Source organism: Hordeum vulgare, chromosome 2H (assembly GCF_904849725.1).
Source record: "Hordeum vulgare subsp. vulgare chromosome 2H, MorexV3_pseudomolecules_assembly, whole genome shotgun sequence".
NCBI classification, from domain to species: domain Eukaryota; kingdom Viridiplantae; phylum Streptophyta; class Magnoliopsida; order Poales; family Poaceae; genus Hordeum; species Hordeum vulgare.
Window position 1 is genome coordinate 179,712,670 of NC_058519.1, and position 17,190 is coordinate 179,729,859.

The following is a 17,190-nucleotide window of genomic DNA, read 5'->3' on the forward strand; positions in this document are numbered from 1 at the left end:
CCCTCAACAAAATGGTGTGGCGGAGAGGAAGAACCGGACGTTGATGGACGCGGCAAGAACAATGATGACGGAATTCAAATCTCCGTATAAATTTTGGGCCGAAGCCATCAACACAGCATGTCATGCATCCAGTCGGCTATATATCCGCAAAGGCTTGAACAAGACCCCATATGAGATTGTCACCGGAAACAAACCCAACCTCAAGTACTTCAGGGTATTCAGGTGTAAATGTTTCATTCTCAAGAAAGGTGCACGTTTAGCTAAATTTGATTCTAGAGCTCAAGAGGGAATTTTTGTTGGTTATGCCACAAACTCTCATGCTTACCGTGTCCTCAATAAGTCCACCGGGCTCATTGAGGAGACGTGTAACGTGGAGTTTATGAAAATAATGGCTCTCAAGTGGAGCAAAGTGGTCTTTGTGATGTAGGTGATGAAATTCCTCCCCGAGCCATAAGAAGAATGGGAATTGGTCAAATACTCCCCATTGAGGAACCCCTTGTGGCCGAAGAAGAAGGACAATGCTCTACTCAAGTGGAGCCATCACCCTCGCTAGCCCAACACGCTTCTGATGAACAAAGAGAAAACCCTCAACCAGTTGAACAGGATCATGGGCAAGATCAACCGCTCGAAGATGGTGATGCACCACATGATGTCCAAGTGCTTACACAAGGTTCCGAATCTTCTCAAGATCAAGATCAAGTGCAGCCACAAGATCAAGATCAAGAGCACCCACAAGATCAAGAACAAACCAGTGAGCATGCTCAAGACGAAAATCAAGTTGATCAGGATGCTGCTTCTCAATTTCCAACTGCAGCACCTAAGAGGGGTCGCGGTGCCAAGGAAGGATCAAAACTCAAGGCCAAGCAACGTGATCAAGTTGATGCTCCCCAATTATCAAGCGCGGAACTCTTGGAGCGTCACGCAGCCAAGATTGCATCCAAGCTGAGAGTCAAATCACATCTTATGAAGAACGTTCTTGGAAGTTCAAAAAGGGGAGTATCCACTCGTCAACAAATTGTAAATTATCGTTAGCATCACGCGTTTGTTTCGTATTGTGAACCTCAACAGGTACATGAAGCGCTCGATGATGAGGATTGGCTTATGGCCATGCATGAAGAACTAAACAACTTCGAGCGTAATCAAGTCTGGAAATTAGTGCCAAGACCAAACGAGGAACATGATGTCATCAGGACCAAATGGATCTTCAAAAACAAGCAAGATGCCAATGGGATTGTGGTTCGAAACAAGGCAAGATTGGTGGCTCAAGGCTACTCCCAAGTCGAGGGTATCGACTATGGTGAAACCTTTGCCCCTGTTGCTCGTCTAGAATATATTCGCATGCTGCCTGCATTTGCATCTCATCATGATTTCAAATTACAACAAATGGATGTGAAAAGTGCTTTTCTTAATGGTCCTTTAAATGAGTTGGTATATGTCAAACAATCCCCAGGATTCGAACATCCTAAGCTCTCCAATCATGTATATAAACTTAATAAGGCACTCTATGGCCTTAAACAAGCCCCACGTGCGTGGTATGAGTACCTTACCGAGTTATTACAAGATTGTGGGTTTAAAATTGGGAAGATTGATCCCACTCTTTACCAAGAAGGTCAAAGGGGATTTTTTTCATATGCCAATTATATGTTGATGATATTATTTTTAGTTCCCTAACGAATCTTTCAATGAAGAATTTATTGCACTAATGACCGAGAAATTTGAGATGTCAATGATGAGTGAGTTGAAGTTCTTCCTCGGGTTCGAGATTAAGCAAGGTTTAGAAGGAACCTTCATCAAACAAGCCAAGTACACCCAAGGCATGCTCAAGAGGTTCGAGCTAGAGGACGTCAAGCTGGTCAAGTTTCCCATGCCAACCAGATGCAAGCTTGACAGTGATCCCAATGGTAAAGAAGTGAATCAAAAGGTATATCGCTCCATGATTGGATCCCTTCTTTACCTTTGTGCATCTAGACCGGATATCATGTTCAGTGTAGGATTTGTGCACGGTTTCAATCTGCACCAAAGGAAATCCATTTTATGGTTGTCAAACGAATCTTTCGATATTTGGCTCATACCCCAAATTTTGGCCTATGGTATCCGGAAGGAGCAAGCTTCAACCTAGTGGGCTGTTCTGACTCAGATTGGGCGGGATACTGTGTGGAGAGGAAGTCAACTTCTGGAGGATGTCAATTTCTTGGTCGTTCACTCGTAAGTTGGTCTTCAAAGAAGCAGAACTGTGCCTCATTGTCTTCCACCGAAGCTGAGTATGTTGTAGCTGCGAGTTGTTGTGCACAGTTGCTATGGATGAGGCAAACTTTAAAGTATTACGGTGTCACTTGTGACAAAGTGCCTCTTCTATGTGAGAATCAAAGTGCTATCAAGATTTCCCTCAATCCGGTGCAACATAGCAAGACCAAGCACATTGATATTCGCGATCACTTCATTCGTGAGCATATCAAGCGTGGTGATATTCAGGTTCACTCCATCAACACTGAAGAGCAACTTGCAGATATTTTCACTAAGCCCCTAGATGAAGCAAGGTTCCGGGAGTTAAGGCATGAGCTAAATATCATTGATTCAAGTAATGTGGATTGAAACTAGGCACTATGCACCTCATTCCGCATTATATCTCGTTCTAGGTGTAGGCATGGACATAGGGGGGGTGTTGTTCTCTCAATGAACTTTCTCTCCCCCATTATGCATAAATCGATCAAGTCTTTCACATTGGCCATTATTGATGGCACTTGTGCTTCAAAGATGAGTGTTGGTCATGAACCCAAGGATAATTATTCGCGGTGTCATACCTTTTGTCTCAAACATAGGTGGCTCCGGCCACTGCCCCTCTCCCTCCTGGTAAAGGAGGGTTGTAATATTGCTAGTCAGTATATTTTGCCTCTGTCTTTTCTCCAGTACTGACTGGTATGTGTCCATAGTGTTTTCTCGTTGTTCTGGCAATTTCTGGATTTTTCTGTATGTTCTAGAGCGGTACTACTGCTAGGGGGGAAGCGGTACTACCGCCAGGGGGAGCCGTACTACCGCGATGAACCGAGCAGTACTACCGCGATGACCAGCGAGTTACTACTGCTGATTAGGGCTAGCGTCTGAAAATTCTCAGGGGGAGCAGTACTACTGCCTCATGCGGTACTACCGCGATGATCCCAGCGGTACTACCGCCAAGACTCGAACGGTACTACCACTAGGGCACGAGCGGTACTACCGTAGCAAGCGGTACTACCACTTTGCCCGAGCGGTACTACCGCCTTGCTCATGCCCTGGGGGTATATAAAAAGAGGGGGCAGTTTTTCCTTGCCCCATTTGCTTCTTCTTCGTGGAGCTCTCCCTCTCTGCCCCGAGTTCCCCCAGATTTGATCTTCCTACGCGGCGCTTCTCCTCCCGTTCCAGTTGGAGGGATTTCCCCTCCTCCTCCTTCCTCCCCTGTGTGCCATGGACTCTGGTACTACCCCTATCCCCCTTGTAATGTCTTGATGTTCTTGGTTCTAGGGTTAGGGATAGATGTATTGGCTCCATTGTTGTGGCATGCTTTTTTTCGTTAATGGATAGGAGGAGAGATGTTGGGAAGTGCCTCTATTTGCGTTGCTGCATAGGATCTGCATAGTTTTGGGCTTGGATCCATAGTTTTGGTCTCTTATGTTTTTAAATCTCCAGCTTTGTGGTTAGATTTATTCTTGTTCCTCTAGATCTGTAACCACATGGTACTACCGCCCTGCCCCAAGCGGTACTACCGCTAGCTCACGATACTACCGCCCTGACCGAGCGGTACTACTGCTCGTAGAGTGGTACTACCGCCCTGGCCGAGCAGTACTACTGCTCGCGCTCGATTTGCTGCCTATGCCTGCTCCTACTTGGGTTCTTTTGTGTTTTCTCCTTGTTCTGGATGTTTTCATGACTTCTCTTGTCGTTTTCGCGTGTTTGTGTTGCGTCTCTCAGGTGGTTGCTGTTGTAATTATGCCCTAGAGGCAATGATAAATAAGTTATTATTATAATTCCTGTATCAAGATAATCGTTTATTATCCATGCTATAATTGTATTGAATGAAGATTTAGATACATGTGTGGATACATAGACAAAACACTGTCCCTAGCAAGCCTCTAGTTGGCTAGCCAGTTGATCAAGGATAGTCAGGGTCTTCTTACGATGTACAAGGTGTTGTTGCTTAATAACTGGATCACATCATTGGGTGAATCATGTGATGGATTAGACCCAAACTAATAGACGTAGCATGTTGATCGTGTCATTTTGTTGCTAGTGTTTTCTGCGTGTCAAGTATTTATTCCTATGACCATGAGATCATATAACTCACTGACACCGGAGGAATGCTTTGTGTGTATCAAACGTCACAACGTAACTGGGTGACTATAAAGATGCTTTATAGGTATCTCCGAAGGTGTTCGTTGAGTTAGTATGGATCAAGACTGGGATTTATCACTCTGTGTGATGGAGAGGTATCTCGGGGCCCACTCGATAATACAACATCACACACAAGCCTTGCAAGCAATGTGACTTAGTGTAAGTCGCGGGATCTTGTATTACAAAACGAGTAAAGAGACTTGCCGGTAAACGAGATTGAAATAGGTATGCGGATACTGACGATCGAATCTCGGGCAAGTAACATACCGAAGGACAAAGGGAATGACATACGGGATTATATGAATCCTTGGCACTGAGGTTCAAACGATAAGATCTTCGTAGAATATGTAGGATCCAATATGGTCATCCAGGTCCCGCTATTGTATATTGACCGAGGAGTCCCTCAGGTCATGTCTACATAGTTCTCGAACCCGCAGGGTCTGCACACTTAAGGTTCGGCGTTGTTTTATGCGTATTTGAGTTATATGGTTGGTTACCGAATGTTGTTCGACGTCTCGGATGAGATCACATACTTCAGGAGGGTTTCCGGAATAGTCCGGAGACGAAGGTTAATATATAGGATGACCTCATTTCATTACCGGAAAGTTTTCGGGATTACCGGGAATGTACCGGGAGTGACGAATGGGTTCCGGATGTTCACCAGGGGGCAGCCTACCCCGGGGAAGCCCATAGGCCTTAGGGGTGCTGCCTTAGTGGGCTGGTGGGCAAGCCCAAGAAGGCCCCTGCGCAGGAGATAAGAAAAATCAAAGAGAAAGAAAAAAAAAGGGGGAAGTGGGAAGGAAGGGAAGGACTCCACCTTCCAATCCTAGTTGGACTAGGATTGGAGGAGGATTCCTCCTCCCCCCCCCCTTTGACCAAACCCCTTGGGGCTCCTTGAGCCACAAGGCAAGGCCCCTCCCATCCCTCCTATATATACTGAGGTATTAGGGCTGATTTGACACAACTTTGCCACGGCAGCCCGACCACATACCTCCACGGTTTTTCCTCTAGATCGCGTTTCTGTGGAGCTCGAGCGGAGCCCTGCTGAGATAAGATCACCACCAACCTCCGAAGCGCCGTCACGCTGCCGGAGAACTCATCTACCTCTTCGTCTCTCTTGCTGGATCAAGAAGGCCGAGATCATCGTCGAGCTGTACGTGTGCTGAACGCGGAGATGTCGTCCGTTCGGCACTAGATCGGAGCGGACCGTGGGACGGTTCGCGGGGCGGATCGAGGGACGTGAGGACGTTCCACTACATCAACCGCGTTTATTAACGCTTCCTGCTGTGCAATCTACAAGGGTACGTAGATCTGAAATTCCCCCTCGTAGATGGACATCACCATGATAGGTCTTCGTGCACGTAGGATATTTTTTGTTTCCCATGCGACGTTCACCAACACTGGCATCATGAGCTAGGTTCATGCGTAGATGTCATCTCGAGTAGATCACAAAAGTTTTTTGTGGGCGGTGATGTGCGATTTGCTGCCCTCCTTAGTCTTTTCTTGATTCCACGGTATTGTTGGATCGAAGCGGCTCAGACCGACATTACTCGTACGCTTACGAGAGACTGGTTTCATCGCTACGAGTAACCCCGTTGCTCAAAGATGACTGGCGACTGTCGGATTTGACCGAGGAGGTCCTTGGATGAGGTTAAATAGCAATTCATACATCTCCGTTGTGGTGTTTGCGTAAGTAAGATGCGATCCTACTAGATGCCATGGTCACCACGTAAAACATGCAACAACAATTAGAGGATGTCTAACTTGTTTTTGCAAGGTATGCTTGTGATGTGATATGGCCGACGATGTGATGTGATATATTGGATGTATGAGATGATCATGTTGTAATAGTTAATATCGACTTGCACGTCAATGGTACGGCAACCGGCAGGAGCCATAGGGTTGTCTTTAAACTAATGTTTGTGCTTGCAGATGCGTTTACTATATTGCTAGAATGTAGCTTTAGTAGTAATAGCATGAGTAGCACGAAAACCCCGATGGCGACACGTTGATGGAGATCATGGTGTGGCGCCGGTGATAGAAGATCGTGCCGGTGCTTTAGTGACGGAGATCAAGAAGCACGTGATGATGGCCATATCATGTCACTTATGAATTGCATGTGATGTTAATCATTTTATGCACCTTATTTTGCTTAGAACGACGGTAGCATTATGAGGTGATCTCTCACCTAAATTTCAAGATGAAATTGTGTTCTCCCCGACTGTGCACCGTTGCTATAGTTCATCGTCTCGAGACACCATGTGATGATCGGGTGTGATAGACTCAACGTTCACATACAACGGGTGCAAAACAGTTGCACACGCGGAACACTCGGGTTAAGCTTGACGAGCCTAGCATGTGCATACATGGCCTCGGAACACATGAGACCGAAAGGTCAATCATGAATCATATAGTTGTTATGATTAGCATAGGGATGCTTACCACTGAAACTATCCTCAACTCACGTGATGATCGGACTTGAGCTAGTGGAATTGGATCATGAACCACTCAAATGACTAGAGAGATGTACTTTTTGAGTGGGAGTTTAGCAAGTAATTTGATTAGTTAAACTCTAATTATCTTGAACATAGTCTAAGTCCACTTTTAATATATTTGTGTTGTAGATCAATGGCTCACGCGACAGTCACCCTGAATTTTAAGACGTTCCTAGAGAAAACTAAGTTGACAGATGATGGAAGCAACATTGTAGACTGGGCTCGTAATCTTAAGTTGCCCTGCAAGCTGGGAAGAAGGATTATGTCCTTAATGCTGCGCTAGGAGATGGACCACCCGTTACGGCTGACCAAGATGTTTAGAACGCTTGGTTAACACGTAAGGAGGACTACTCAGTAGTTCAATGTGCAGTATTGTATGGCTTAGAGCCGGGACTTCAACGTCGCTTTGAGCGTCATGGAGCATATGAGATGTTCCAGGAGTTGAAGTTTATCTTTCAGAAGAACGCCCGGATCGAGAGGTATGAGACCTCCGATAAATTCTATGCTTGCAAGATGAAGGAGAATTCGTCTGTCAGTGAACATGTGCTCAAAATGTCTGGGTACTCAAACCGTCTAGCTGAGCTCGGGATTGAACTCCCGCAAGAGGCTATCACTGACAGAATTCTTCAATCACTGCCGCCAAGCTATAAGGGCTTTGTGTTGAACTATAACATGCAAGGGATGAACAAGTCACTGTAACATCCCAAATTTTGGAATGTTAATATAATTATTATATTGTTTGTTTGTTTGCTTGAGTGATTGAAACTTGAGTGAAATTTGAAACTTTTCAAAAACTTTTGAATGAGAGGGAATAAAATAACTTTCCCCATCTCCGATGAATTCAAATTTAATCTTTTAAAAGCAAAGAGAGAAGATGACATGACTTCTTCAACTATAAAGAATTTGAACGGAGTTTGCATTTGAATCCCTTCAAAATATTTGCCCTTGCTTCTATATTTTTCTTCCCCGAGAAAATGCTCCGACAAAATTCTTGCACGCAAGAAAGAGCGGAGGAAAATGACCCTCCAAAATGTGAGGCATTTCTGAAATATTTTGAGCCAAGAAGACCCAAGTTTATGGGGAAAATATTTTGCCAAAAGAAAATATAGCATAAGGGATTTTTCTGAAAAAACATTTTTTTAAAGTTTTTATTTTGGTGTTGGAAAAATGATAAACGAGAAGGAAATATTTTTCTGAAAATTTTGGTATATAATACCCCATATAAATCTTTTTATTTTGTTTCCTTTTATTCTCTTTCTCTTGCTATTTAAAAAAAACAAATCGGGAGATTGCGTGGGCGAGATCCCCAGATCGCTGGGAGAGAATTCCCACGGAGCCAGATCGTTGGCCAACCACACCCACGCAGCGCACCCCCTTTTCTTTCCTTTTCTTTTTTTTCTTTCTCCTTTCTTCTCTTTCCTTTCTTATCCCGTGAACTTTTTCCTTCCCAGCGCCCAGCCATGGCGTGGCCTTCCTGCCTCGCTAGGATCCGACGGATCTCCCCCGATTCGGCCTCCCCCTTCCTTCCCTCGGCACCCCTCCCCCTCTATTTAAGTCGCGCCCCAAGCCCCCCCTCGCCCCCCTCCTCCCCACGCCACCCCTCGCCCCAGGAACCTCGCTAGAGCCAGGCTCCAGTAGGCAAAAACACCTCGCCACCCTCGCTGCTGCACTCTTCCCCACCCCAACCGACGCCACCAGAGAAACCCCCTTCACCGCCGCGCCCCATTTTTCACCACAGATCACCCCCTCGCCGCCCTACGCCTCCGCCCTCCACTCGCCGGAGTTCGGCCAGTACAGTAGCCTCCCAACCTCCCCGAGCTCTTCCCCGGCCACGAGAAGCCTCGCCGTCGCCTCCATCCGACGGAGGAGACCCGCCGCCACCTCCCCAACACCTCGGACGTCATCACCTACCACCGCCGCGACGCCGACGACGAGCACCACTTCCTGCCTCGCCGGAGAACCTACTGCCACGGTGAGCCAGCTCCCTGCTAACCCCATCACCTCCTGTAGCCGTTAGATCAAAGATAGACGCGCTAGATTAAATGTTAGATACCCCTTCGGTTTTTAAACAAAACCGAACGGTTTTCTGCCCCACTTATTACTTAGCCGAAGCGTTTTATTAGATTGCGGCCGTTTGCTAATAGGACTCGCAGCAAACACACTCCCTGACGAATCAAGAGCTGCCACATACCTCCCCTGTCCACTGGTAGTTTTTCTTCTTTTTCTGTTTTATATTAGAAAACAGAGAAAGTTCCAATCTTGTTTTGATCATAGATTTTGATCCCGAATTCCAATGGAGTTGAAACTTGCTCCAGTAGATCACAATTTTTCTGTAGTTTGTAAAAACATATAATTTGTCTATGTTGAAAATTTTCACATTTGAATTAGATCAGATTTAGTTTAAACCTTGTTTTGCTTATTCCAGGAGTTTAAAAATAGCTTTTAATTTGATTCTTTTTGCTACTGATCACTAGTGATCTTAGTTATCAGTGGTAAAAATTTCAGAATTATTTCAGTATTTTAGCTCATTGTTTCTTGTGAAACAATTTCTGTTTCACCTCTTTTAGGATTGTGACTAATTTCCTTTCTTTAGTTGTTTTTAAATTATTTTCTTTTATATTTCAGAAAGATTATGTTTTGTTTCTGTTAGTTAACAGTAGGTTTGCAACAAGTTTTGATTTTTATTTTTATATGTTATCATGAAATCAATTCTAGTTCTCTAATAACTTGCAATTGGTTTCTCAACTGTTTCAAATCCCGTTTGGAAATACTTTTAAAAAGTTTTGTGAAAAATACTCTATTTTATCTTAGTTAAATTTATATCTTAGTTCCCTGTTATTTTTTTCTGTTATTAAAAAACTATTTAGTGTTTGATGTAGTAGAAGACTCTCTAGTCTTATTTGAAGTTTCCTTCGGATTCTTATTCACTCTCTCTTTTGTTTTGATTGCTAGAATGATTGCTAGTATGAATGCTTATGTGAATGATATGTTTGTTATATAGATTTCATCGGAGAGTGATGAGTGGTCTATCAAGTTATTTCTCGAGAAATTCTTCTTCGTCAACATCACCAGGCAAGTCATTTGATCATGTATCACCTATGTTTTATGCATCGTAGTTCTACCATCCTATGCCCAATTGCATGCTGAGTAGGTACTTGGAAATTATGGTTACATATTGTAGTATCATGTGGTAGGCACCCAACAACCCCGTTACTTGGCCCGGGACGACAAATTTCATATTGATATGCTTGAGTAGACGGGATTCTGGTTGAAAGTTTACCACGAGTGATGCGAGAATAATTTAATAACCAAGACCGGTTAAGTCAAGACTTTTCAAGACCTCGTGATGCAATGCAACTCTGGATGAAGGACGGTTGATCGGCTCCCTGGAGAAACCAGTGGATGACCCGGGATGCTGGAGACGGCCATGACATCCTGCGGAAAGCTTCACCCAGGCTCAAAGAGACGGACGGATATTTTCAAGACCCAAGGCTTACCTGCACAGCCACAAGTCACTATGGGCTCTGGCTTGGTTGGACAACGCGGCGACTCTGGACAGGCGGTGCTAGCAGATGTAGAAGAACGGTAGGAATGGATGGGCACCCACAGGGATTCAGAGGGACCCGTTGAAAGACCATGTTTTGATCATCCGGTCTTCAAACACCCTGAAGTGCGAGGACATACACGGAGGCGATCAAATCTTGTGGGGAACGTGTGCAAAACTCTGCAGAGTACTCAAACCTAATCGATTAGCCGTGTCCACGGTCATGGACAACTTGAGCCAAAGGAACTGAAGTTATCTGAAATTCTCAACACAAATCATAATATGGATGTGGGAATTATTGACAACTCGGGTACGAGAACTGGTTGGCGGAACCATCTCGTTAACAACCAACCTTGTAGTAATATTTTGCTTTTAGCCCCTCTTGTTGTAGAAGAAAATTTGCTTTACGCTAAAAACTTACAACACCACCTGCCATATATGCATATAGTATAGATGATATTTTACCCCCTCTCATATGTGACTTGCCGGCATATTCAATATGCTGACCTACACGGCTGCAACGTCTTATGTTGCAGATACTTTTCTTCGACGAGTAAGAGTACGATTCAGGGTTACGGTCTACACTCAACTTGTCGTTGGTGTTTATTGGGACTCCACTCCCTTGACTCCTTCCGCTGAGATATTTAAGGTATATATCAGTTTTACGCTATTTACATGTGATTGCACTTTGATATATACATTGATGTACTGTGTGTGCCAGCATACTGATCCAGGGATGACACAGATACACAGAGGCTTGACTCGTTTTGAGTCGGGTCGCTACAGTCACCCGGCGAGTTATTCGCGATGCTGAAAGTCGCAGAGTCAGAACTCCGTAAAGAGCATCAAGTGTTGACGGTGAATAAGACCACTAGTTTCAAGAGAAACGGCAAAGGAAAGAAGGGTAATTCGAAGAAGAGCGGCAAGCCTGTTGCCAATCCGAAGAAGAAATCCAAAGCTGGACCTAAGCCTGAAACGGAGTGCTTTTATTGCAAGGGTATGGGTCACTGGAAGCGCAACTGCCCCAAGTATCTGGCTGATAAGAAGGCGGCCAAATAAAAATTAGGTATATTTGATATACATGTTATTGATGTGTACTTAACCAGCTCTCGTAGTAGTGCCTGGGTATTCGATACCGGTTCTGTTGCTCATATTTGCAACTCGAAACAGGAACTGCGCAATAAGCGAAGGCTGGAGAAGGATGAAGTGACGATGCGCGTGGGAAATGGTTCCAAGGTTGATGCAATCGCCGTCGGCACAGTTTCACTTCAGTTACCATCAGGATTAGTTATGAACTTAACTAATTGTTATTTAGTGCCTGCGTTAAGCATGAACATTATATCTGGATCTTGTTTATTGCGAGACGGTTACTCGTTTAAGTCAGAGAATAATGGTTGTTCTATTTCTATGAGTAATATCTTTTATGGTCATGCACCCAATGTGAGAGGATTTTTCATATTGAATCTTGATAGTGATAATACACATATACATAACATTGTGACCAAAAGAGTTAGAGTTAACAATGATAGTGCCATGTTTTTATGGCACTGCCGCTTAGGTCATATTGGTGTAAAGCGCATGAAGAAACTCCATACCGATGGACTTTTGTAGTCACTTGACTTTGATTCACTTGACACATGCGAACCATGCCTCATGGGCAAGATGACTAAAACTCCGTTCTCCGGAACAATGGAGCGTGCAAGTGACTTGTTGGAAATCATACATACCGATGTGTGTGGTCCGATGAGTGTGGAGGCACGCGGCGGATATCGTTATTTTCTGATGATGATGATCATGAAACTCCGGATCAAGTTCCTGTCAAACCTCGTAGGTCGACGAGACCGCGTACTACTCCAGAGTGGTACGGTAATCCCGTCTTATCAATTATGTTGTTGGACAACAATGAGCTTGCGAATTATGAAGAAGCAATGGTGGGCCCGGATTCCAACAAATGGCTGGAGGCCATGAAGTCTGAGATAGGATCTATGTATGAAAACAAAGTGTGGACTTTGGAAGTACTACCTGAAGGCCGCAAGGCTATTCAGAACAAATGAATCTTTAAGAAGAAGACGGACGCTGACGATAATGTGACCGTTTATAAAGCTTGACTTGTGGCAAAGGATTTTTCACAAGTTCAAGGGATTGACTACGATGAGAAATTCTCACCCGTAGCGATGATTAAGTCCGTCCGAATCATTTTAGCAATAGCTGCATTTTTCAATTATGAAATCTGGCAGATGGATGTCAAAACGGCGTTCCTTAACGGTTTCCTTAAGGAAGAGTTGTATATGATACAACCCGAAGGTTTTGTCGATCCTAAAAATGCTAACAAAGTGTGCAAGCTCCAGCGATCCATTTATGGACTGATGCAAGCATCTCGGAGTTGGAATAAATGCTTTGATGAGGTGATCAAAGCATTTGGGTTTATACAAGTGGTTGGAGAATCTTGTATTTATAAGAAAGTGAGTGGGAGCTCTATGGCGTTTTTAATATTATATGTGGATGACATATTGCTGATTGGAAACAACATGGAGTTTTTGGAGAGCATAAAGGATTACTTGAATAAAAGTTTCTCTATGAAGGACCTAGGAGAAGTTGCTTACATTCTAGGCATAAAGATCTATAAGGATAGATCAAAACGCCTGATAGGACTTTCACTAACCACATACCTTGATAAAGTTTTGGAGAGGTTCAAAATGGAACTGTCCAAGAAGGGGTTCTTGCCAGTTTTACAAGGTACGATATTGAGTAAGACTCAGTGCCCAGCAACTAATAAAGATAGAGAGCATATGAGCACCGTCCCCTATGCTTCAGCCATAGGTTCTATCATGTATGCAATGTTGTGCACTAGACCGGACGTTAGCCTGGCCATAAGTATGGCAGGCAGGTCCAGAGTAATCCAGGAGTGGATCACTGGACGGCGGTCAAGAATATCCTGAAGTACCTGAAAAGGACTGAGGAGATGTTTCTCGTGTATGAGGTGACGAAGAGCTCACCGTAAAAGGTTGCGTCGATGCAAGCTTTGACACAGATCCGGACGACTCTAAGTCGCAGACCAGATACGTATTTATTCTTAATGGGGGTGCGGTAAGCTGGTGCAGTTCCAAGCAAAGCATCGTGGGTGATTCTACATGTGAAGCGGAGTACATGGCTGCCTCAGAGGCAGCTAAGGAGGGTATCTGGATGAAGCAGTTCATGACGGATCTTGGAGTAGTGCCGAGCGCAGTGAATCCAATAACCCTGTTTTGTGACAACACGGGTGCCATTGCCTTAGCAAAGAAACCACGGTTTCACAAGAAGACCGGACACATCAAACGACGCTTCAACCTCATCCGCGACTACGTCGACGAGGAGGACGTGAATATATGCAAAGTGCACACAGATCTGAATGTGGCAGACCCGCTGACTAAACCTCTTCCACGGGCAAAACATGATCAACACCAGAACTGTATGGGTGTTAGATTTATTACAATGTAATTCGCATGGCGATGTGAGGACTAGATTATTGACTCTAGTGCAAGTGGGAGACTGTTGGAATTATGCCCTAGAGGCAATGATAAATAAGTTATTATTATAATTCCTGTATCAAGATAATCGTTTATTATCCATGCTATAATTGTATTGAATGAAGACCTAGATACATGTGTGGATACATAGACAAAACACTGTCCCTAGCAAGCCTCTAGTTGGCTAGCTAGTTGATCAAGGATAGTCAGGGTCTTCTTACTATGTACAAGGTGTTGTTGCTTGATAACTGGATCACATCATTGGGTGAATCATGTGATGAATTAGACCCAAACTAATAGACGTAGCATGTTGATCGTGTCATTTTGTTGCTACTGTTTTTCTGCGTGTCAAGTATTTATTCCTATGACCATGAGATCATATAACTCACTGACACCGGAGGAATGCTTTGTGTGTATCAAACGTCACAACGTAACTGGGTGACTATAAAGATGCTCTACAGGTATCTCCGAAGGTGTCCGTTGAGTTAGTATGGATCAAGACTGGGATTTGTCACTCCGTGTGACGGAGAGGTATCTCGGGGCCCACTCGATAATACAACATCACACACAAGCCTTGCAAGCAATGTGACTTAGTGTAAGTCGCGGGATCTTGTATTATGGAACGAGTAAAGAACCTTGCCGGTAAACGAGATTGAAATAGGTATGCGGATACTGACGATCGAATCTCGGGCAAGTAATATACCGAAGGACAAAGGGAATGACATACGGGATTATATGAATCCTTGGCACTGAGGTTCAAACGATAAGATCTTCATAGAATATGTAGGATCCAATATGGGCATCCAGGTCCCGCTATTGGATATTGATCGAGGAGTCCCTCGGGTCATGTCTACATAGTTCTCGAACCCGGAGGGTCTGCACACTTAAGGTTCGGCGTTGTTTTATGCGTATTTGAGTTATATGGTTGGTTACCGAATGTTGTTCGGAGTCCCGGATGAGATCACGGACGTCATGAGGGTTTCCGGAATGGTCCGAAGACGAAGATTGATATATAGGATGACCTCATTTGATTACCGGAAAGTTTTCGGCATTACCGGGAATGTACCGGGAGTGATGAATGGGTTCCGGATGTTCACCGGGGGGCAGCCCACCCCGGGGAAGCCCATAGGCCTTAGGGGTGCCGTACCAGCCCTTAGTGGGCTGGTGGGCAAGCCCAAGAAGGCCCCTGCGCAGGAGATAAGAATAATCAAAGAGAAAGAAAAAAAGGGGGAAGGGGGAAGGAAGGGAAGGACTCCACCTTCCAATCCTAGTTGCACTACGATTGGAGAAGGATTCCTCCTCCCCCCCTTCGGCCGAACCCCTTGGGGCTCCTTGAGCCTCAAGGCAAGGCCCCTCCCCTCCCTCCTATATATACTGAGGTATTAGGGCTGATTTGACACAACTTTGCCACGGTAGCCCGACCACATACCTCCACGGTTTTTCCTCTAGATCGTGTTTCTGTGGAGCTCGGGCGGAGCCCTGCTGAGATAAGATCACCACCAACCTCCGGAGCGTCATCACGCTTCCGGAGAACTCATCTACCTCTCTGTCTCTCTTGCTGGATCAAGAAGGCGGAGATCATCGTCGAGTTGTACGTGTGCTGAACGCGGAGGTGTCGTCCGTTCGACACTAGATCGGAGCGGATCGTGGGACGGATCGCGGGACGGTTCGTGGAACGGTTCGCGGGGAGGATCGAGGGACGTGAGGACGTTCCACTACATCAACCGCGTTTATTAACGCTTCCTGCTGTGCGATCTACAAGGGTACGTAGATCTGAAATTCCCCCTCGCAGATGGACATCATCATGATAGGTCTTCGTGCGCGTAGGAAATTTTTTGTTTCCCATGCGACGTTCCCCAACAGTTGCTCCCGTCGTTCCAACCCAGTTTGCAACACCGAGTCCAAGAGGTTCCGCGACACTGAATAACTGGAAGGTTCCCGTCCTCAGAAGCGCCCCGTCAAGAAGACTGTCTCAAAGGACAAGGAGTCCACCATTGACTATGACACTATGGCTCCAAAGGAGTTTGCGAGGCCCCGAAAGCAAAACTCTTATGTCAATGAGAGGGAGGAGTTCAGGGGCGGAGAGATGTTCTGGACCAAGCAGCAGCTCATGATCTATCAAGATATCGTCCTGACTAAGAAGAAGAAATTTGTTCTAGTGCAGTGGATTGATCTCAATCATCTCCGGAAGGATCCTGAATATTTTGGCGAGGCCCTGCGTATGATTGAGCAGCTGGGTATTGAGGATATCATCACTTTTCGTTGTGACTTCGATGTAGAGGTAGTGGCTCAATTATATACCTCTTTCTTCTTCCATAATGATTAGAATCTCTCTTTGACTTGGATGACTCATGGTGAGAAGTTGGTCGGCTCTTGGGCTGAGTTCATGAAGCTTTTGAGGATCAATTTCGCTGGGCTGCATAATTCTCTTGGCCTGCGTCCTCATCACAACCCTGATAACACCCCCAAGGACAAGCTGATGCCTTTCTATGTCACGAAGGGTGTGCTCATTCCCTTCTTGAATATCATGCATCAGGTCTTCCGTAACACTCTGTTCCCTCGGGTTGGTAACAAAGACGAAGTTCACTCCTATCTGGTGGACATGCTCCTGATGTGTCAGGAAGGACTGACAGAGCCCAATGGGCAACTCGATGCGAAAAATGTGATGTTTTGCGAGCTTCAGATGGTCATATACAACCGTAGGGTCCCCATCTATGGGCCTTGCTTGTACTACTACATCAAGACTAAATGGGCTAAGACCTTCCCTGGCAGGGCCTTTCCTGCACCCACATAGCTCTTGAGCCATGATCCCATCAAACTGCGCCAGAAAGAGAAGTGGACCAACACCTCCACTTCACGTTCTACTCCTCACATGGAGGCTGAGGAGGAGACTGATGCTGCTAGGGCTGAGGGCGGCCCTGCTTCACAGACTCGTTTTTCTGCTGAGCCATCTTGGGCCAAGAAGCTGAAGGCACAAATGGGGTCCCTGAAGGACCAGATGAGGACCTTGTTTCGCATGCAGGAAAAAGGACAGTATCAAACTCATGTGGCTCAGAAGAAGAACCGTTAGCAGAATAAGCGCCTGCTGAGGACGCTTGATGTGCACGTATCTAGTGGTTATGAGGATGTCATCACTCCAAAGGCTGCCTGAATGCAGGGTAGAGACTACCAGTGGGATGGGACTGATCAGGAGGTGTCTGGCGAAGAATATGCAGCAGGGTCTGATCACGAGGAGCGGCAGGATGATGATGAGGACGATGAGGACGCTACGGATGTGTCT